General features: G+C 33.9%; 1 long non-coding RNA gene across 10 annotated transcripts in view; it reads left to right on the top strand.

Annotated features, from left to right (window-relative positions):
• LOC122905036 overlaps window positions 1–24,096 on the top strand; it is a 39,887-nt gene that overhangs the window by 10,960 nt on the left and 4,831 nt on the right. For 6 of the 10 annotated variants that reach the window (XR_006384302.1, XR_006384301.1, XR_006384304.1 and 3 more), the window contains 4 exons: window positions 5,134–5,231; window positions 8,845–9,099; window positions 14,901–15,000; window positions 15,809–15,932. This is a non-coding gene — a long non-coding RNA (uncharacterized LOC122905036). Of the gene's footprint in view, window positions 1–5,133; window positions 5,232–8,844; window positions 9,100–14,900; window positions 15,001–15,808; window positions 15,933–17,711; window positions 17,982–21,383; window positions 21,406–22,524; window positions 23,923–24,096 lie in introns of those variants that run through there. The other 4 variants (XR_006384303.1, XR_006384305.1, XR_006384306.1 and 1 more) reach the window with 4 other exon arrangements.

The raw sequence follows: 24,096 nt of genomic DNA on the forward strand, positions 1-24,096 counted from the left end.
TGTTAATCATGTTGAGAAAGCATGTTTAAAGCTTCATTCTATGTTAAACGTATAGAATTATGCAGAGCCAAATGTCTATTTTAATAAATTGGAAGTGCACTTAAATTAGATTAATTTTCATCCACAACACAAGTTCAGAAATATATGAAATAATTTTAGCATGTTATATAAAATCAAACAGTTTTACATTCTCTAGAACTTACCCATCTGCTCTTGCAAAATCTTTGCGTTGAAGCTAAGAAAAATTATGGCTATACAATGTATTAGATATAGTTATGAGGTGTATCGCTTAGCAGTTTTAACTGATGGAGTAAGCCATATTGGTAAATTTATACATGCTAAGCACATTTTATATCTTTGTTTTTGCTCATCTTTCCTAAATAAATTAATAGAAATTTAATACAGATACCAAACTTGCTAGCTCTCTAAGATAGAAGTAGTTAAAGTTCTATGACTAGAAAATATTTTGGGGACTATGTGAAATCACTTGAGTTTTGTAAGAAAACCTAGGATTTGTAATTAATGTTTCTTTAAGATATTTACTAGGAAAAAGTAAGTGCTAGTACAATGCTGATTTGTTGCTTCTCAAATGTATTTGACAGCATATAACACAGGAATAGCTTTCCAGAAACAAAGACATTTTGATAAGAAAAAATTTAAATATTTAAAATTTTAGGGTTTTTTTTAGTTTAAAAATATATTTCATAGATGAACTTTTAGAATAACATCATCAATATGAAGACAATCAGAGCTTAAAAGTAAAATTAGAAATAAGTATCTTATTACTCCTTTAGTAGAAATGAGAGATGGATATAGTTCATCTCAGGAATTAGAGGTAAATGTTCTGAAGACTATTGTGGTTTGTTGCATCATTTCTATGCATTAATAATTGAAATTAGAAACTTTCCTGTAGCTAATTATTTTTTTCAGTAAAATAGTTAAATTTTCCTCTGGAACATTTGTTAGGAGACCCTTAAAAATCAATTATTCAAGTCATGTATCTCCATGAATGTTTCATTGCAGTGAGAGAGAAACAACATTTAGAAACTGTATGCTTCACTGTAATATAACCTGCCTATGTATTTGACTAAATGGTTTCAACTTCAAGTAAATACAGCCTTATATATAATATAGAATGATAGACACCACTTCTTTTTATTTCAAAATCCACTCATAAATTAGTTATTTGGAACTCAGAATGCACGTTTTCCTATGAAGAAAAAATACTGTAATATTAACTCCAACGGTAAGTCAGACATACATGTAATTCAATGTATAACTAAATAATAATAACAAAATTAATGTAATAATTCCATTTATTGAGTGGCAACTGACATATTCTAATTATTAATATATTGGCTTGGCTCAGATTATTTCATTTAATCCTGATAATAGCTTTGTGTATTCAATATATAAATAATTTTAGAGTATTCATGATAATGTAATTTAGAGTACTTATTTTTTGTTTCCATATGAGAAGATAATCCATATTTGAACTCTTTCAACTGTATTTGAATTTTCAATGTGGACCTTTGAAATTGTCAAAGATAACCAATATATTTGAATTCTGCTTCCAGCAAAGTTTTTGACCAAAATATCTCAGCTCCCATAAATACTTAGAAGACATTATAAATTGTAACTCAAAGTGATACAGATATTAATATATAAACATGTATCTATATGTATGTTTGCAATGAATGAATGCAAATCTTGAAGTGTTAAAAATAAAGATTAAGAACACAAGTTGCTATACATTTGGAGGTGATTTTCAGATTCAGAGTTGAGTTACAATGCCCAAAGTCTTGAGTTTAATGGCCATGCAGAGACAAAAGGTGAGATTTTGGGGGGCAATCAAGAAATGAAATTGGAATGAAGGAACTTGCAAAATCTAGGGTCCTCTGATTTTTTTTAACCTTTGGTGATAAAGGGGTTACAAAATGTTTCTAGTGACCTAATATGAATCAAGTTACCACGTGTATGTTCAGTTCTCTGGGTAGAATACAGAAATATCTCACAAGAGTTCAAAAGCAGGTGTTTGCCATGCATGGGTTTGAACTCTGATCCTAAACTACGGTTCATATGCATGAATCCAGTATGTGTAAATCCTGAAATAGAAACATAAATATTAAAGTTAGTAGTTCATGTTTAAGGATAGACCAATAGAAAAATGGAATAGAAGGAAGAAAATTGAAAGTCCAGAAATAAACCCTTACTATTGAAGCCAATTGATTTTTGACAATGGTGCTATGTTAGTTAGGCTTGTCAGGGTTCTCCAGAGAAACAGGATAAATGTGTGTGTGTGTGTGTGTGTGTGTAGATAAATAGATACGTAGATACATGATGAATAGATGGATTTTAAGGAATTCGCCTACACAGTTGTGGAGGCTTGGCAAGTCCAAATCTTTAAGGTAGGCTTGCAGACTGGAGAACCAGGGAAAAGTTGCAGTTTGAGTCCAAAGGCACTCTGCTAGAGTCCCCTTCTTGGTAGGGGGAGATCCTGGTTCTATTAAGGCCTTCCACTGATTGGGTGAGGTTAACCCACGTTATGGAGAGTAATCTGTTTTCTCAAAATCTACCAGTTTAAATGTTAATCTCATTTAAAAAACTCCTTCACAGAAAAATTCAAAATATGTGACCAAATATCTGGCTACTGTGGTCCAGCCAGATGGACATGTAAAATTCATCATTGTAAGTACCAAGACAAGTCGAGAACAAAGATTGTCGTTTTCACCAAATGGTACTAAAAAACCCCAAATATCCACATGCAAAAGAATGAAATTGGACCCCTTCCTTAAACCGTACACAAAAATAAACTCAAAGTAGATCATAGACTTAAAAGAGTTAAAACTATAAAATTCCTAGATGAAAACATCAGAGTAAAAACCTAAATCTTCATGAACTTGGATTAAGCAATGGTTTATTAGATTTGACACCAAAAGCAATGTGGATGAAAGGAAAACAAGCAGGTAAATTGGACTATATCAAAATAAAATTGCTCTTTCTCAAAATCATACCATCAAGAAAGGAAAGGACAACCTAATGAATGGGAGAAAACATTTGTAAATCATTTATCTGATAAGGGACTAGTATCTAGAATATATAAACACTTATAACTCAATAATAAAAAGACAACACATTCGAAAAAGTGGGAAAAATAATCTGAATAGACGCATATCCAGAAACTATATACAAAATTCCAACAGGCATATAAAAAGATGCTCAACATCATTAGCCATTAGGGAAATGCAAATCAAAATTATAATGAGATACCAATTCCTACTCACTAGATGGTTTATAAAAAAACAATAGATCATAACAAATGATGAGGATGTAGAGAAATCAGAACCCTCAAACACTGCTGTTGGGCATGTACAATGCTATAAACATGACAGAAAACAGTTTGGCAATTCCTTAACATGCTAAACTGGAGTTACCATATGGTGTAGTAATTCCACTCCTGAGTTTATATTCAAAGAGAAATAAAAACATACATCCATGCTAAAACTTTTACATGAATATTCATAAAAGCATTATTCATAAAAGCATTATTCATAATAATCAAAAAGTGAAAACCACCCAGATGTCCATCAACTGATGAAAGAATAATCAACATACAGTATAGCTATACTACAGGATATTATTTGTCCAAAAAAAGGAATAAAGTATGGGTACATGATACAACATAGACGGACCTTGAAAAGATGCTCAATGAAAGAAGTCAAAACACCACATATTGCATGATTCTGTTTGTATAAAAGAATTCCAGAATAGACAAATCATTAAGGACAGACAGTATATTAGCATTTCCTTGGGGAAGGGGAAGAGATGAGCACTTTCTAATAGGTACAGTGTTTCTCTTTGGAGTGATAACTTTTTCTAGCCTTAGATTGTGATGATGGTTGCAGAATTCTGTGAATATACTGAAGCCTTTGAATTGTGTGCCTTAAACTCATGAATTTTATGGCATGTGAACTATATCTTAATAAAGATGTTTTAAAAAATGATTCCTGGATGACCATTTCTTCTAACACAGTTGGAAAAAATAAATGTAAAACTACTTTGAAGAGATTTTTATAATCTATGCTGCACAAAATGCCTCTGGAGTAAATAGTTGACTTGCAAGATATAATCACAATAAAATATTTTTAAAAATCACAAGAAAATGATCTACCTGAGACCTAGCAAATGTAAGAAACATATTTGGAACATATAAGGAGTAATAAAACAGTTTGAGACAGAAAATAATAAAAGTTTGTTTAATATAGTTAAAACCATATATGAATGGAAACCATAAGAAAAGAATTAGGCACTAGGAAAAAATTCAGACTGATTTGAAAACTCATCACTTAAAACTTTAAAAAGTAAAAAATTTTAAGGATTCTTGGAATAAAAATGAACAATGAGCAGGTCAAACAGTAGATGAAATAAAGCTGAAGAGAAAATGTTGAAATGTTTGAATTTCTCAGAACAGCCCAGGAGATACAAAGATTAAGCAAATGAAAGAGAGACTAAGACATGTAGAAGACAGAATAGAAAATCATATATATATATATATATATATGTATATATATGTATATACATATATATATAAATGTATGTATATGGATCTCTCTGGGTTGTTCTGAGATATATATATGTAGAGATATATATCTATATATATATATATAACTTAAGTAGAATAAGAGAGGGGCAATATTTGAAGTAATAATAATTAAAAGTTTTTCCAGGTTGAGGAAAAATAAATAAGATTCCTTACAGTCCAGAGGCACAATGATTTCTAACCAGAATAAATACAAATAAAGTTATGCCAATAATATCCAACTGAAACTGCTGGACACCAGAGGCAACAAAAAAATAAAGACAATCAGGAGAAAGAAGATTACCAGGAAAGAAAAGGTGAGAAAGAGGAAGAGATTAACTACACAGAAATAGCATTTGGACTGCAGCAGATATCTCAAAAACAGTAAGAAAGCTTAGAAAATAAAAAAATAAGTAATAGTCTCACAATGTTTAGAGGAAATAACTACCAGTTTAGAGCTCTGTACCCTACTAAATAATTCTTCAAGAGTTGTGGGGGAGGGTGGAGATATTTTCAGATAAAGGACTTTTCATTTACTGGATTTTTGTTTTTAGTCACTAGAGACTCCATCATTTAAAGTACCACTCAGTAATTGACTATCGGAAGAAAAAAATTGTACCCAGACGGTAGGAACAGGATTCATAAATGGATGGTAAGAATGGATATTGATAAATATGAAGTAAACCTAAATGAAAATTGCTGTAAAAATAATGACTATTTGTGTGTGGTTTAAAAATAAGATGATGAAAATATTAGACATAAATTACAGGGGAGGAGTTAGAAGTTACTTATATCATGGGGTGAGGAGTATAAGGATATTGATTAATGTTAGACTTTGTTAGGTTAGGTTACTTATATTAGAAACTTAAGGGGAACCACTAAAATAACAGAAAAATAATGTATAACTTCCAATAGTTTAGAAGGAAAGAAAATGAAATAAAGACGGTTTGTCAGTGCAACTGGAGGCAGTAGAGGGAAAAAAAAGAACATAAAATACAAAGTAAGTTGGCAGGAATAAAATACTAAAAAACATGATAAAGGAAAAAGTAATAACCTCGACAATTAAAAGGTGAAAATTTGATGACTGGATTCCAAATTTCCAGCTACATGCTATTTGTTAAGGGGTGAGAGGCAAAGGGAGAGGAAGAGAGAATGTTAAAACAAGCTCCACGCCCAGGATGGAGCCTGACACAGGGATTCCATCTCACAACCCTGAGATCATGACCTGAGCTGAAACCAAGAGTCGGATACTTAACCAACTGAGCCACCTAGGCACCCAGCTATATGCTATTTTAAAAGGCACATCTTAAACATAGTCACATGGTAAATTTGAAAAAGCGGAATAAAAATTATATACCTAACAAATATCAACCATAAGAAGCTGGTGTAGCTGTACAACTCCCAGGGAAAAGAGTTTAAGGCAGAAAACAGTAGTAAGGTTAAAGAGGGTCATTGTAAAATGATGACTTTAAAAAAAAACTTCACTAAGACGATGTGATAAGAAAAAAAGGTAGAAAAATCCATTTTCCTATTACTTAATTCTCAAAAGGTTTAAAACTAGATTAGTCCTACTTGAACAAACTTCCTTTTATTTCTTGACATCTCTCCTTGAAAGCTTAGAACACATTTCTTTCACTAAGCCTTCCAGTATTGATTTTTTTCCAACTTTTTCTGTCTCCCCTTTTGCTCTTACATGGCGTATTGTAAATCGAGTTAGATGGGAAACCTCACTGGAGCTTTGTCTTTTAGGTGTTTGTAAGTGCCATGTACCCTTACAACTATTATAAATAAATAATCATCATCATCTTGGGATAAAAATGAAACATAAAAGTGTCAATCTTTCAAACAAAAATGAGTTACCTTTCTCTCTTTATACCTTAGAGATGCATTCTTGTAAAATTCTAGAAACTCAAGTGTATTATTTAAGTTAAAAAAGAAAAAAAAAGTGTTATATCAGTCTAGGGAGAATAAGCATGCTGTTTTGCCTGATTTTAGCACTGAAAATCCTGTATCCCAGGAAATTCTTTGGGCATCTGGAATGCTTGGTTGCTCAATAATATCACTTTTAAGAAAGTCAAAGCACATACATCTTATACCTTTTATTGAAAATTCATCTAAATAAATGTTCAGGCAAAAAGACCAAGAGTTAATATCCACAATGGAGAAAAATATTAACAGTTTTCCTTAATGCATCCTATATTGTTAAAAAAAAAGTCCACATTTTTGTATCCTGTCTCTTTCTAACTTGATTAAATGTAAGGCATCTTATTAAGCGAAAAGTTTGCAAAGCAGTGGAAAATGACTTTTCCTTTAAACTAATGTCTGTTGTCAAGAAGTCTCTGGTATTCCTGGAATTTTTATTAAGCATGCTTGAGAAACTCACAATTATTTTCAAGCACCACAGCATCTAAAAGTTGAAGATGGTGAAGTATAAGGCTAGAAACCAATTCTTAAAAAGAATACAACAGAAATGTTTCTGAGCCTTAAATTCGCCTATATTAAATAGACTTTTTTTTTTTTTTTGCCAAGGAAGTGGATAAAATTGACCAGAATTATAGGCAAGAGGAAAACATATAGTTAGATTATGATATATCGCCTTAAGCAAATAATATAAACATCTCTACTATCTGAATTATAAACTATATTTTCTACATCTGATAGCTTATGAAATTTTAATTTTCTCAGGTAGTCAGTATGGCTCTGGAAACCTAATAATATTTTCTCAAAACTGTTCATCTGCTCACAAAACTATATACTAAGTGGTTGGGAAATCCAACAGAAATAATACATGACCCAATCTTTAGGGGACTCATATTTTATTAGATATCAAAAGTAAACAGATGTGTTTATTGAAATAGAATACAACTGTATATAGGAAGTGCTGTCATTATAACAAGAAAGAAATTACTAAGGTATGTAGCAAAAATTTACAAGATATGATGCTTAAACTGGATCTTTATTCGTTTGTTCATTTATGCACGCATACATTTATCAAAGTTATTAAGCATCAATTTTGTGCCAGGTACTGTGCTCAGTGCTGGCTATCAATGTTTGTTTGTTTGTTTTTCTTCCAAGATTTTATTTAAATTCAAGTTAGTTAACATATAGTATAGTATTGGTTTCAGGAGTAGAATCCAGTGATTTTTTTTTAAAGATTTAATTTATTTGAGAGAGGGAGAGCACAGAGGGGGAGTGAGAGGGAGAAGCAGACTTGATCCCAGAACCCTGAGATCATGACCTGAACCAAAGGCAGACGTTTAACTGACTGAGCTGCCTTGGCGCCCTGAATTTAATAATTTATCACTCACATATAACCGCCAGTGCTCATCACAACATGTTCAGTCCTTATTGAGTTCTGGCTATAGTTGTAAACAAGAAAGAAATGCTCCTAATGTCACATAGCATACACTCCATTAGGAAGGAGAGACAGTAAACATATTCACAAATAAATAAAATACATTAGTTTTAGTTGGCAGCAAATGTTCTCAAAGGAAAAAGCAGGTGATAGAAGAGAGACCACTGGAGGAAGCTGAGGAATGAATAGTTGTTCAGGCAGATGGGATGGGGGTAAACAAGGGCATTTCAAGGGACAGGTCCTTCTAAGCTGTCTGGCTCCTTTCTGCAACATGAAGTTTGGCATTTCACATAAGTGGTCACCAACATACTTGCATTTTTCTTGGTGACTGTCTTAAAGAATAAATCCTAACACTGTATCTACCACATTCTAGTTTGTCTTTGATCTTTCACTTTTTTGACCTCACATCTTTTTTCTCTCTTTCTTTGCCTTGCCAGACTGTTATTTAACACCATTTTCTTGTTTGCAAACTTTCCATGATTCTGATTCCTATTTTTTCCCTGGCATGGCAAGAGGTAAAGGGAGTTGGAGAACAAGAGGTGAATACCAAGCCAGAAAGCCATTATCTTCCATGACTTTCAGGGCCATACATGTAGGAGCAGGAAGAAGCAAATAAAACTAAGAATCAATCTCAGGGGAGTGGAGTAATGTAGAAAAAAGAAAAGAGCAAGAGGAGAATGTCCAGATATTTTACAGGGATGAAAGAACTAAAATTCTACCTTATTAGATACAAATATGGGAGGAAGTCAGACCCAGTTGAAAGTCCAGGGTTTTTAGAAACCCACCAGCTTTTGGCACCAACTGATACTGTTACTGTTATGAACTTGGGGACCAAATCCTGGCTATATAATGAACTGTAGGACCAATGATCCAAGGCAATTTTACCACTAAAAAAGCTCTATCATTGTAGGTCTGTGCTTCCCTGCTAACCAGCCCTCTGTCCCTCAAGACATTTATGATCTGTTCCAACAACTGAAAAATGGGGAGTTAGAGTACACAATATATGAAAGCTTATATTCCTCCTGCCATAAATGTCTACTTTAGAACCAAGATCTGAAGAGAATAATCATCTTTACCTCTACTCTGCTTGCGTCTACCTTGGCCCTACATTGAGCAAATTCCATCGATAACAGTTGCTTTGACGGAAGACTGTAGAGGTTATAAGGTAATTACACAATTATTATGTTTCAAGGTATTACTGTCTTAACAGTTATTAAAAGTGGCCTTATAATCAGAAAAAAACACAGCAGCTTAAATAGAAATGCTACATGATCCATGATCTCATTGATGCTTGTCATCCTTTTTTACTATTTTCACTATTAGTGTGAAAGTTTGTAAGTTAAAGTAGGTGAGAAATTCATTTGGAGATTGTCATTTCCTTTACATACTTTAAAAGAAAGCTGAAGGGTCTGTTTAAAATGAGATATCTTGGTTTGGCACCCAAATATGCCTTCTTTTCATTTAGTGTTACACTAATTAGTTCAGCACTATCATCCAACTGTCAGATCATATTTACTTCAGTTAATTTCATTTCCACCCGGTGCTTTTCCATAAAAGTGAACAATAGCTTATTGTTTGTTTTCATCAATAATTTTTCATAGTGACTGCTCTGTATTCAGGTGTAATATCCCTTACCTTGGAAGATAAAAAAATTCTGTGTACATACATAGACATATAAATACCAGTTTGCTGATAAATTCTAGCAAAAAAAAACTGTCCTTACTTTGCTAATGAAGTATTTCATAAAGGAGTTTTTGTTATGTAACTTTGTATGTGTCTTCAGGGTTATTTCATTTTAATTTTCTAAGTGAAGGGAGGACAGTATAGGCAGATGGCATTTTTAAAATACAAACTTAAAATTATTTTTAATACAGGTTCACTGAGAATTTAACAGTGTAAATATTTGCCCTGACTATTTCTTTATAAGATACTTAAAAATTATATGTGGCTGTATTATCTGTGACATGACAATTTAGTAGCCAATTAAATTTTGAAAGTTGGTCTTAGAAATGAAAGAAACAGGCACAAAATAAACATTCTATACTGAGCAATTGTGAGTGGGATGTTTTTAAGGATTCAAAGTTATTTTTGTGAGTGCAGTTTTACTTCCAAGTGCTGGCAAAATTATTTATGTATCTGTCTATGTGAAAAGCGATTCATATTTGAAAACATTATCAAAAATTTTCCCTGTTTGGTACAGATTTGTTCCCAAATGTGTCCTAATTCTCTCAGTGCTTTAGGACAAAGACATCTGCCAAGAAGATAAGCAGACATGACTCCTAAGATGACTAAACTTTCAGTCTGGAGAGGAATGAAGTTTGTTAATCTCCCAACCACTTTTTCTCTGTGTGGAGAATTCTTGGCTCTCCTTGGTAGACTCAAACATGCACTCAGGATTGGCTTAATGTAAATATCCATAGTCTGTGTGATTTCAAGGCATTACCCCTGGTTTAGGGTTAGTTTCAAAGACTAGGAGAGCAGTCCTTTGTGTCTCCCTGGGAATAAAGGTAAACTCCAGGACAATGGGATTAGCAGGACAGTGACAGTGGGAGGTGAGGAGCACCAGGAAACCTTAGAGAGGGAGGCAGGTTGATCATAAAGGAGGAATTTCATATTTGCTATAGATTTGTATTTTTTTTAAGATTGTATTTATTTATTTGAGAGAGAGGGAATATGAGAGAGAAAGAGCATGAGAGGAGAGAGGTCAGTGGGAGAAGCAGACTCCCTGCTATGCAGGGAGCCCGATGTGGGACTCGATCCCGGAACTCCAGGATCATGACCTGAGCCGAAGGCAGTCGCTTAGCCAGCTGAGCCACCCAGGCGCCCAGATTTGCTATAGATTTGTATTTTTTAAAAGTAAAGTTTAACTTTTACAAAATTTGACAAGATTTCCTATATCTTAGTATTCATAGAGTAAAATTACATTAATAAGGAACACTTTAGATCTTAATGCCACAACAAGTATAGCATCTTGTCCTAAAATACAACTTTTGAAAGGTAAATTGCAAAGTTTTGGCTTTACCACGTCCCATTCCAATATGCTGTCATTGTTAGGGGAAATGGGGAAAAATGTGATTGGTAGTTTGGCCAGGTAGGAAAGAGCATATTTCTAATGTTCATGGTTTGTGGAATAATTATTCATAAGAGTGAAAACATAACCCAAAAGCCCAACAATGAAATATCTGTTGTAGATATCATGAGTATTAGACATTAAGAAATATGCATGTCTTTGGGAAATGTTCAAAATTAGATGAAATTAATTTTGAAACGAAATAATGAAATGAAATTAATTTAATTTTCAAAATTAAATGAAAAAACTAAATTATAGAAGAATAATCAATAGATAATGTCTTAAATACATTATGTAGGGGACATGCAGATACCCCCTTCAAGGACAGATTTCTTGCTCAGCCACAGGGTGTGGTCGGCAGACAGCCTCCCCCTGACAGTTCCTTCTGGGTCAGCGTCAGCTTCAGATAGCTACTTTGCCTAACCTCACTCCCTTCCTTTGACAGCCCACACCGAGCACTTGATGCAGGTTGGGGTAGGATTTAATAATCTGGACCTGACATAAACCACTCTGAAAAGTTAAGACTTGCTCTAGAGTTCCTCTTGGTTGGCTGAGGTTTTTCAGACCTGACAAAGTCTGATTTCTTCCTCCACCCAGGCCTGTTGTAAATTTGTTTTTAAGCCTCTAAAGTTTCGATAATTTGATAAAACAGCAATAAGAAACTAATTTATCACCAACATTTCATTTTGTATGATATCATTTTCGTGAAAAATATTTTTCAGGGGGAAAAAAGTCTTGGGACAATATATACTGAGAGGTAAATAATTATCAATGAGTAAGATTTTTCCTCATTTTGCTTATATTGTTTTTTAGATTTTCTATAATAAATACATGTTTCTTCTGTAATACATGAATTTTTAAAGGAGAAAAAAATTGTCTTCATGACTTCAATCAAGATACTCAAAAGTAATAATGGAATATATGCACCCAACTTTTCTAAAGGAAAAGTGAGAAAAAGTTGCCTATTATCCACAAAAAATTATTATTATTACTATTATTTTTTAAGGCAGGAATTTATTTTGCTCTTAAGTAACGGGTAGAAGGAAAACAGTTCAAGGCTGGCAGGCCAGTTTCTCCAGCCTCAGCAACGTACAACTTCCGTAGCTCCCATAACACTGCTTAAGTACCCCCTAGAATCTCAGCCAGCAAGAGGAGTATACACCCGATCCCTTATTTAAGGGCCCAGTCTGGAAGTTCCACTCCCATCCCACTGCCCAGTCACGGGACCACAATAAAACTATAAGGGAGGTGGGGAAGCCAAATCTTGGTCTGAGCAGCCAGGCATCCAGGTAAAACTCCAGAATCCAGAAGCTCTTCAGTAAAGGAAGAAAGGGAAACATACATGACAGCAGCAATCTTTGTCACATGTATTTGCGAATACATGGAAAAAACAGCCTGGAAGAGTAAATACACACTAATTATTGTCCTCATCTGTGGAATAGGAGCAATAATTACCTGAAATTTTATAGATGGTGATAGTATATTCATGTATGAACTAGGAAGTTTTAAAATTTTAAAATTTCACAAAATTTTAAAATCCTTTATTGTTACTTTATTGTTTCTCTTTCATAGTAATAGAGTAATCCTTTACAAACAGAACTGTGAAATCAGATCAACTCAACTGGATTAAATAAAAGCATAATGCATGCAAAATTAAGTCATTAATAATAATAATAATAATTTTGTTTCATTCAAAACAATGTTTGTTTGCATTGGTGGGGGCAGAGGAAGAAGGATAAGCAAACTCCACACCCAGCACAGGGCCCAACACAGGGATCTATCTCACAACTCTGGGATTATGACCTGAGCTAAAATCAAGAGTTAGAGGCTTAACCAAGTGAACCACCCAGGCATCCCTCATTCTTCTGTTATGGTGGTTATTCATATTGGGTTTTTGTTTTTAATTTTTTCTTCACCATTAACAATGTTATCATATATCCTTCTACCTAGATTTTTATCTACTAGCTCTTAAATGTTTTTAGGATAGATTCTCAAGAGATGAACTCCTGGGCAGAGAATTTATAAATTTTCATTTGTAATAGATGTTGTAAGATTGCTCTGCAAACATGCTACAATTTAAATTTTCACTAGCAATGCATAGGTACTACCCATTCCCCAGAGCGCTCTTCTAGATTTTTACAAACTCAGACACAAATGACATTACTGGACTTAGGAAGCAGGCAGAACTTGTAGTAAAGGTGACTTGAAACTTAACTCAAGGTTTTTGGCTGGGAAATGTTTATATATTTCTTATTTCTGATCGAGACTGTCCTGAGAGCAGGAGGTTGAGCTGTTGCTGTTGGCAGCTACCTTGGGTCATACCTGGCCCACCTTTCCAGTCTCATCTCCGGTTAGTTCCCTTAGCTCCAATCCAACCACACTGAGATGTATTCTCCTTGCCATCCTTTCTTTATTCGAAGTTTAATTTTATTCTGCCTGAAATGTTGCCTATTATCAATCTGTTTTCATATTATAAGATGATGGAATCGAAGAAGTTCAGAATTTGGTGGTGGCAGTGGGGCGGGGTGGTAGACAAGAGATGTATACTTTTACCTAACCCAGTATATATGCTTTTCTCCTGAACTTGTCCTTTAACACCTAAACTTAAAACTGTGCTAGTAGGAAGCTTTCCCTCATTCCTTCAGCTGACGTCATTTTCACGTCTATTGGAATCTATAATGCCTTGCTTGTACTTTTTTTTTTTTTGAAGAGGTTGAGTACAGTAAGTGCCTTATAATTTAGATAATCTTCTTCTAAATTAAAACATCCTTGGGACACCTGGGTGGCTCAGTTGGTTGGACGACTGCCTTTGGCTCAGGTCATGATCCCAAAGTCTCAGGATCGAGTCCCGCATGGGGCTCCCAGCTCCACAGGGAGTCTGCTTCTCTCTCTGACCTTCTCCTCACTCAGCTCTCTCTGTCTTTCTCTCAAATAAATAAATAAAATTTATATTTATTTATAAATAGATAAATAAAATCTTAAAAAAAAAATCCCTGAAGGAATGAGTTGCCCTTACATATTTTTTGTAACAGTATCTTATAATGAATAGAGATGTAAATATTTATTGAATGAAATGTATATCTGTTTATAGTACAAGTGTGAAAGCATTTGAAGTTATCGCAAACAAAATAAAGAACAACAACAAAACCCCTAAACCCCACTAATATGAATTAGACAAAGACTTTGAGAAGAATCTGAGGCAGAGAACCATACCTATAGAAGCAGGAGTATATTTATCTGAAGTCATAAATTCTAATAATTTTGAATAGTCCTAAATTTCTGCTATCAAATGTGACCAGTCAGCGTATACCACTTGTTATAGATTTAAGTGCATTCTCCGAAAAGATATGTTGAAATTCTCATTTCTTCTATCTCAGAATGTGATTTATTTGAATAGAGGGTTTTGCAGAGGTAATTAGTGAAGATGCAGTCATACTAGAGTAGGGTAGGCTCTTAATCCAGTACAGATAGTGTCCTTATAAGAAGAGAGAAGACATAGAGACAGACTCACGGAGAGAACACCATGTAAGGATAAAGCAGGCATCTTGGAGTGGGTACCTCAACAAACCAGGGTCACTGAGGATTGTCAGCAACCACCAAAAGCTAAGAGAGAATCATGGATCAGAGTGTCTGCCTCACAGTCCTCAATAGGAACCAAACTTTTCAATACCCTCGTTTTGGACTTCTAGCCTCCAGAATTGTGGGAGAGTAAATTTGTTTTTTGAAATCCTGTGGTAATTTGTTATGCAGCCCTGGAAAACTGATAAGCCATTCTTCCCCCTGATCCTTTCTTCACAGTAAAAATGTAAATTCAATGATTTTAATAAGCTGATGGCCAACTGGTATTTGAGACAAATTAAGAAGGTGAAAACTGTTATTTGTGCTTACCTCTTCAGCCAGTGAGTAGAGAAGCCCTTTGAGGAACTGTAATTAATGAGGGAAGCCAAACACAGACAGATATGCTATGTCCCGGCAAGGGAAGTATCCAATGGCCAGGTAAGTAGATAAAAGAGCCAAAGCAGAGCAGGAGGTCTAAGCTTCATGTATTAATCAACATCGGGGAGATCTGAAGAAATTGAAGCAGCAGGTAGGTGATGGGTTGGTTTCTAACACTGATGGATCAGAAGTCTTCATCAATTGAAGGATCAAGGGCAGTCTAACTCGAGAACAGAGACACAGAGCCAGAGGAATGAGAAAGAAAAGGAATAATTCTGAAGTTGAAGCTGTTTGTTTCCCCAACTTCAACTTCCTTTGTTCTTGTCTCACAAAGACAAGTTTCAGTCTTAAGGAACGCTTTCTTCCCTGGATGCCTATGGAGGTCTTACAATGTTAAAACAAATAGCTGAGTCGCAAGATTGCTGGAGCAGGCAAACACATGATTTTCTGGCGGAGGTAGTTCTTATATTGATCACTTAAGCCAGTCTTTTCATAAAATATTAACATTACAAGGCTTAGTTAGAAGATGTTAACTGCTGAGAGCTCTGGTGAGGTCTGAGTTTATGTTGGACTGTAACTCCAACATAGTATTTTTCTTTTAAATCAGTAAACACAAAGACACATTTCCTTTTTGCTAGAGAGGAAACTTCGGGATATTATTGTGGAACACCCTGCAGTTATTGCACGGTAAAGAAATAGTCCTCATTTTAGTCTAGCATCTGAAATTTCACGTAGATATAAAAGTACATAAAGTATATAAAATTTTATATAAAAGTATATAAAGTATATGAAATTTATATAAAATTTGTACTAAAATTTTATATAAAAATTATTGTCAACATTTCATGCCTCCAACTTTAACTTGCAGCCTTCAGAGTACAGTCAGTGTGATGTTTTGCCTGGAGACTGCTGTTATCCCAAATGAGAAGGAATGTGTGGTACTATTAGAAATGAATACATCAAGCTATAGTCAAACACCAGGAGATAAATGGGTAAGTATGAGAATTTTTCAAAGACATGTCATTGCATTAGAATAATACCTGGGTGCTCAAATGGCAAAGGAGACCCTGGCAGAAGACCCCATAGGATGCTTCCCCAATTTATATAAAATGGGCAATCAAGGTCTACAAAGACTTTTTGAGGTTTTGGGTTTTGTTTTTGTTTTGCACAGGATATTTAAATGAGACATTATCTGTCAATTAATTCACTTACAGTTAACCCTTGAATAACATGGGTATTAGCGGCATTGACGCCCCCCATGCAGTCAAAAATCCCCATATAACTTGATTCCCCCCAAACTACTAATAGCCCACTGTGAACTGGAAGCCTTTTTAATAACATAGTCAATTACACATATTTTTAAAGTTATATGTAGTACATACTATATTCTTATAATAAAATAAGCTAGAGAAAAGAAATGTTATTGAGAAAATACATTTACAGTATTGTACTCTATTTATATAAAAAAAGAAAACTTCCTATATGTGGACTTATGCAGTACAAACCTATCTTCTTCAAGAATCAAGTGTAGTAAAATTCCACAAAACCTTTCAAATATAAATGAGATACAAAGTGACTAATATAGTTCCTTGTGCTCTAGGACTATATATAGGGAAGAGACAGATGTATAAAATTAACCATAATTTATGGCAGAATGTGATGAAATCAATTATAGAGTCAAATCAAAATCTGTATGTACACAAGAGAGCATAATTCCCACCAGAAAATCAGAGGCGTTTTCTTAGAAGATAAGGGGTTTGAATATTTGAACAGAGTTTAAAAAGTTAGACAAAGTTTCACCATTCAGAGGCAGAGAAAAAGAGGAATTCAAAGGGATAAGTAGTGAAGGCCTGAAGACAGTAAATGTTGAGATTAGGTAAGAAGTCTGGTGTGTCGGGAATGTAAGGAATAAGGACAGTCATGTGACATTGAGATCACAGAGTGCCTAGAATGCGAAAGTTAAATTAGTTGCATGATATTCCTTGAGAAATGGCAAGTCAGAAAAATATTTTAGTGAGTGATAGAGTTTTTTTTTAATCACCTTCCACTCAACATGTCAACTATACAACTCTTTCTTGATCTCATTACTCAGTTGACAGATTGCAGGTTTTGTCTGTTTTCAGAGAAGTACCCTTCTTTCCCTATTCCCTGACAGCTTTTCTCTTCAGATTCTAACTTTTGACATTTGATACATAAGCCTCTGAACCACAGTGTTTGTGTTGAATTATTTGATCAGGCATAAACTTGTATTTGTAGATTATCAATATTTGTTTTAAATCTTGGTAATACTGAGCTTATCCTGTGATAAAATTTTGGCGTGGATGTTAACATTAGCTAAATGCTTCAAAGTCAGTCTGATTCACTTTACATTAACCTGATTTTTAGCATGAGATCCACAGAGATTACTCATCTAGCATCAAAATATGATGTAGAAATAAGATAACTGAATTGACATGTATTCCTTAGAGCAACTCTATCCACTATTTCTTTCTTCAAAAGAGTTTTGACAGCTTGTCAAACATTTTCTTACAAAGAGTCATCATATGACTGCCTTCATCAAACTACCTGTCGGTTAACGCCCATTCAGGCTTAAAACAGAATCAGTGTATACCCATTTGTTTCTAGCGTTGTGAATAAGAATTGCTCAATTCAACACATCCTGAGAGAGAATATGGTCCAATGGATTGAGCAACAAAAAGGAAATTTAAAGTGTAGGCATCTATTTCTGGCAGGGTATTATTTTTATTTATTTATTTATTTATTTTTTACAGACTTGTCATATATTTGGGAGGATTTTACTTTATTTCTGCCTAAATTCTCTTCTCCAGCCCCTAAACTTCCTTTGTGGTATTTGCCATCTGTCATCAAGAAGGTGATGCTGATGTACAAGATGTGATCTATAGAAGAGAACATTATTTCTAAAAGTTTTTGGAAAGATACTTATTGAGAAATAAGTTATTCTCCATTCTCTTCTCTAGTTATAAGTTCTTGCACCCTGATTCATTGTGCAGCTCCAAATTAAAAAGAGTCTTGGGGTGCTGGGTGACTCAGTTGGTTAAGCATCTGCCTTCAGCTCAGGTCTTGATCCCAGGGTCTTGGGATCAAGCCCCACGGCAGGCTCCCTGATCAGCAGGGAGTCTGCTTCTCACTCTTTCTGCCTCACCCCTTGTTCCTGCTCTCTCTCTCAAGTAAATAAATAAAATCTTAAAAAAAAAAATAAAAAGAGCTCTCATTCACTCTTGTTAAAATTCTTGTCACCTTTTGCCTTTGTCTTCAAGATGTCAGTTCTGTCAAAGTAAAATGTTCCATATTACATTTCTATTTCTTTAGGACAAAAATGAAATCTAAGTTATTTCTGAAGGAAAAAAAAATTGTTACACTGGATGCTTGTGTGCTTTTTGTCTCTCTTTTTTTCTCTGATTCTCTTTTTCATTCTTGAGAATGATTACAAAAATATGTGCTTTCATGAAATACCCCTACCCAATCTTGGGGCTTATATATTTTTTTCAATATTAATTTTTGTGTCGATAAACTTATTTACCAGTTCAATTTTACTTTTTGAATATGTGTGAAAATGGAAGATGCACCACTTTATCTCAGCACACCTTAATCCTTACTACCATGAAAGCAACTTCATTTCAGTTCTACATGCATCTCAACTTATTTTAAGAAACAAAATAGTGTATGATCTATCAATAAGGAAAATGTTCATTGTAAAATTATTTTTCAATTACATGATGCCATACATGTTTTCATTATTGGCTATTACTTTAAATAGTTCTGTTGCAAGTTTTCCCATGAAAGAAAGAAGTTTTAAAACTGGCTGCCAGGATTAATTTTTTATTATTTTTTAATTTAATTTTTTTTAAGTCAGGAGTAATTTTAAAACCCAGAAGAAAAAAATAAATAAGAAAATATGAAATGTCAACAAGAGTAAAGATGGTCAAAAGTGGCTTCTTAGTCCTCTTAACTGAATGGTGAGTGATCAATGGAAATCCTTTGCAACCCTTGATGAAATTATGCATCAATTCCATCCTAACCTTTTTTTAAAGATTTTATTTATTTATTTGACAGAGCAAGACACAGTGAGAGAGGGAACACAAGCAGGGGGGGTGGAAGAGGGAGAAGCAGGCCTCCCACAGAGCAGGGATTATCAATATTGATATTGATAGATTATCAATATTTGTTTTAAATCTTGGTAATACTGAGCTTATCCTGTGATAAAATTTTGGCGTGGATGTTAACATTAGCTAAATGCTTCAAAGTCAGTCTGATTCACTTTACATTAACCTGATTTTTAGCATGAGATCCACAGAGATTACTCATCTAGCATCAAAATATGATGTAGAAATAAGATAACTGAATTGACATGTATTCCTTAGAGCAACTCTAAGGGGCTCAATCCCAGGACCCTGGGATCATGACCTGAGCCCAAGACAGACACTTAACTGAGCGACCCAGGTGCCCCCTAGCCTAGCCTTTTAAGAGAACTAGTGGCAAATACTTTATATTTCTGTGATAATCAAATTCATTCTTTCACTATACTATGCATAAGCATATTGAGTCCATTTATATCTAAAGTAATATAATTGACTTCTTTGGTTTGTTTTGTTTCAAGTTTTTATTTAAATTCTAGTTAGTTAGCATAGAGTATAATATTGGTTTCAGGAATAGAATTTGCTGATTCATCACTTACATATAACATCCAGTGCTTATCACAAGTGCCTTCCTTAATACCCACCACCCATTTAGACATCCCCCACCCACCTCCCCTCCAGCAACCAAGCCTCAGTTTGTTCTCTGTGGTTAAGAGTCTCTTATAGTTTGCCTTCATCTCTGTTCTTTCATTTTTTATCTTCCTTCCCCTATGTTCATCTGTTTTGATTCTTAAACTCCATATATGAGTGAAATCATATGGTATTTGCCTTTTTCTGACCAACTTATTTCGCTTAGCATATTATACTCTAGCTCTATCCACATCATTGCAAATGGCATTGTTCCAAATTTAGTTATTGTTGATAATGCCGCTATAAACATCAGGGTGCATGTGTCCCTTTGAATCGGTGTTTTTGTATCCTTTGGGTAAAACCTAGTGGTACAATTGCTGAGTCAAAAGGTAGTTCTATTCTTAACTTTTTGAGGAACCTCCATACTGTTTTCCAGAGCGGCTGCACCAGTTTGCATTCCCACCAACAGTGTGAGAGGGTTCCCCTTTTTCCACATCCTTGCCAAAATCTGTTATCTCCTCTGCTTAGCCATTCTGACTGGTGTGAGGTGATAGCTCATCATGATTTTGATTTGTACTTCCCTGTTGATAAGTGATGTTGAGCACTTTTTCAAGACATTTGTATGTCTTTGGAAACATATCTCTTCATGTCTTCTACCTATTTCTTAACTGGGCTATTTGTTTTTTGGGGGACTTGAGTTTGGTAAGTTCTTTATGGATTTTTGGTAGTAGCCCTTTATCAGATATGTCATTTGCAAATATCTTCTTTCATTCCATATGTTGCCTTTTAGTTTTGTTGATTGTTTCCTTTGCTGTGCAGAAGCTTTTTATTTTGGTGAGGTCCTAATAGTTCATTGTTTTTGTTTCCCTTTCCTCAGGACAGTTGTTTAGTAAAAAGTTGCTAAGGCTGATGTCAGAGAGGTTGCTGGCTATTTCTCCTTGAGTATTTTGGTGGTTTCTCACATTTAGATCTTTCATCCATTCTCATTTTATTTCCATGTATGGTATAAAAAAGTGGTCATTTTTTTTCTGTGTGTGTCTGTTCAGTTATCCCGACAGTATTTGTAGAAGAGACAATCTTTTTTCCATTAGATATTTTTTCTTGCTTTGCTAAGGATTGGTTGACCACATAGTAGTGGGTCCATTTCTGGGTTTTCTACTCTGTTCCATCGATCTATGTGTCTCTTTTTATGTCAGTACTATACTGTCTCAATGACTACAGCTTTGTAATATAGCATGAAGTTGGAATTGTGATGCTTCCAGCTTTGCTTTTCTTTTTAAGGATTGCTTTGATTACTTGGGGTCTTCTCTAGTTCCCTACAAATTTTAGGATTATTTGTTCTAGCTCTGTGAAAACTTGGAATAATCCTAGAATACAGTTGACTTGGATATCACTATTGAAAAACACTACCACTTCTGATAGATTTGACCAATCTTTCTGAATGTCAGTTTTAAAACTTAAAAAACAATTCAATTGGTATCTGGAAAGTTGGTTTCTGAAAAGTCTAGACAGTAAGTTCTTCAGAAAATATTTAAGTCTCAGTAACAGGGAAGCTCTTGATTTTCTTTGGATTTGAAGCAACCATTGTAAAATAAATGGATTGTTCGCAAGATTTTTGAGCATTTCTTTTTCTGTATTTTCTTATATTGTATTATGCTTGCCTGAAAACTTGATAACTTGTTCAGATTGCTGAACCTCATCACTATTCTCTTTCAGGGATGGAAATGCATTTCTCTCAGTAAGTAAAATAGTCTATGGCAAAAAGGTTTTTCCCCTTTGAATATGATTCACTATCATCCTCTCTCCAAAATCTATGAAAATTCAAATTGAAAGATATTATTCTTTTAAGAGATGACATAATTTATACTCATAATTACATATATTACATTTGAAACCTGCTTATTTTTCTGCATCCTAGAATGAAAATAATTTGGTTGGTGTGATCCTTTGTGATCTCTAATGCTATTCATTTAAGCTGGTCTTTAGTTATAAAATTTCTCTATGCTTCCTTTTTTCTAAAGTTCCAAATAACCAAAAGTTTTCAGGGAATAGGAAGATTCCATTACATATAGATAGATAGCATATCACAAAGACCAAATAACAATACAAAGAAACTTAGATTACTGATTTTCCTCTCAAGTAAGTATTCACCTAATTTTATTTGAAGACTTTAATTTAGCAATGCTGCATACACATCAGACACTCAATTAAACCTTGTTCAATAAGTGAATGAACTCCAGATAAAACTTGCATTTAATTTTTTTAGTTTATTTAATGTGATATTAACATATTTTACTATATCATTTTAATATGTGCAGATAATTTTATTACTTTGTCAAGGAGAATTTTTTCATAATTAATTTATTTTATAATGCACAGATTATGAAGTAACCGTACTTGAAAGATCTTACATAAATAGCAATGAATATTAAAAAAACAACTTATCACTTTCCACAAGACATGTTTTAAACTAGTTCAAATTGTTTCCTTAAAATTTTAATATTTCTTTAAGTTACTAACTCAAAACTTTTTTTGGTACCTAAAGACTAAATTAGGCAATATTTCTGGTATCTCTGAGGCTCATAATAATAAAAGTTTATGATACTAATAGTATAGAAAAATGTTATATTTAGGAAGGAACCCTTATATTTAGCTTGTATTAAAAGAGAAAGGTGACATACATCTAGGGGATATATCAATTATTTTCTATTCATAGATAAAGTGTGTTAGCAAAACTTTACCTAATATTACCTCTACTTAAATATCATTTTGTTTCAGTGATATTGTTAGACATAGCCTTTATGTCAATAATGTTATATTATATATTCTTATTAATGTGTGACATTTAAAATTTCAGAATGAACATACATTTCTCCAGAAAAAAGGTTACCAGATTACTCACTTCATTGAACGTAATTATTTTATACGTTAAGAAAGCATAATTATTTTATGGTTTAATATGATCTTAAAGATAATATAGCTCAACTCCTGTTGTCTCGTTTCCCTTTCTTGTACTCACATTATACATGGATATTGAGGATGGATGAAATTATGTGTATTAAAGGTCATGCTATTATTATTGACAAGGAGACAACCAAAATATCTGACCTGCAATTTGTGTGTTTTTGCCCACTACACCATTCTATTTCTTCCCAAATTTGGGGTTTTTAAATGGCAGTGACTTATGGTGAATCCAAGTCTTCTAAGCCAAATTTTCCATTAGTTCCTTTTAATCTGTGCATGAGTAATATGACCAGCAAATCTGGTTGAGATAAGGGGCATTCACAAAGTTCAAGGGACATGTTCAAGACTGTGTATATACTTAGCATAAGAGCCAGGATCATAAATCAAACGTAAGACTCTATAGTCAGTACATCTTTCACTATATCTCACAGCTTTTGGTCTAAACGTGCATTCAAGCCAGAGCATATTACCATGCTGGGGGAAAGGCGAGGGTAGTTATGGCCAAAATATGTAAATGAGCACCTGCTGAAGACCACCAGAGCCATCTGCTGCTTGGATTCTCATACTCATTTGCCGATCTCTTAATGCTCGCTTTCTCTCTCAGTTTTTCAGGATGTGAAGGGAGGGCCACATTCTGTACAGATTTTAAGGCATTAGCAATCATTGAGATTACCTCATAATGAGCTTGTTGAAGAAGGACCCGCTTGATTTAGTGTAGTAGGGTCAGTCCCAAACTGCTTGAAGACTCTGTGGGTCATTCTTAGAAAGCAGCTTATAAGAATACTTGAAGTTGGCCTTATGGATTCTCAGTCATTCATTCCAGTATTCATTTCAACATTGGCCATAATTCTTGATTTATGATTCTAGGAAACTTTACAATCTAAATTTTCAATTCAAATCAGTGTACTCACTAAATACTTCTCCTAGTCTTATCAGCACCTCTGAAAAAGTCCTTTAGAAGATCATTCACTTGATTATTAACATTATAAAAATAAAGCAGAGTCAGATGGAAAACTGGAAATCCACAGAAAAGAAAAAAAAAACAGAAAAAAGAATAAAAGACACAAGTAATAACACAGACATGACTGTTCAGTTTAGGTGTATATTTTTCATTATGAGTGTATGTATAATTTATATGTAAATTTTAAAATATAAGTAATATCAATGTTATTTACATATATTCAAAACATAGTTAGTTACATCATCTCTGGTGTACGAATTTTACCATTTAGCAATATGCCATTAAAAATGTATCCTGGGGGTTGGGAGAAGGGGGGTGGGGTTATGGACATTGGGGGGGGTATGTGCTTTGGTGAGTGCTGTGAAGTGTGTAAACCTGGTGATTCACAGACCTGTACCCCTGGGGATAAAAATACATGTTTATAAAAAATAAAAAGTTATTTAAAAAAATGTATCCTTCCATCCAGTATTATTCTTCAACATTGTTTAAAACAGTTTCATAGCG

Source organism: Neovison vison, chromosome 4 (assembly GCF_020171115.1).
Source record: "Neovison vison isolate M4711 chromosome 4, ASM_NN_V1, whole genome shotgun sequence".
NCBI classification, from domain to species: domain Eukaryota; kingdom Metazoa; phylum Chordata; class Mammalia; order Carnivora; family Mustelidae; genus Neogale; species Neogale vison.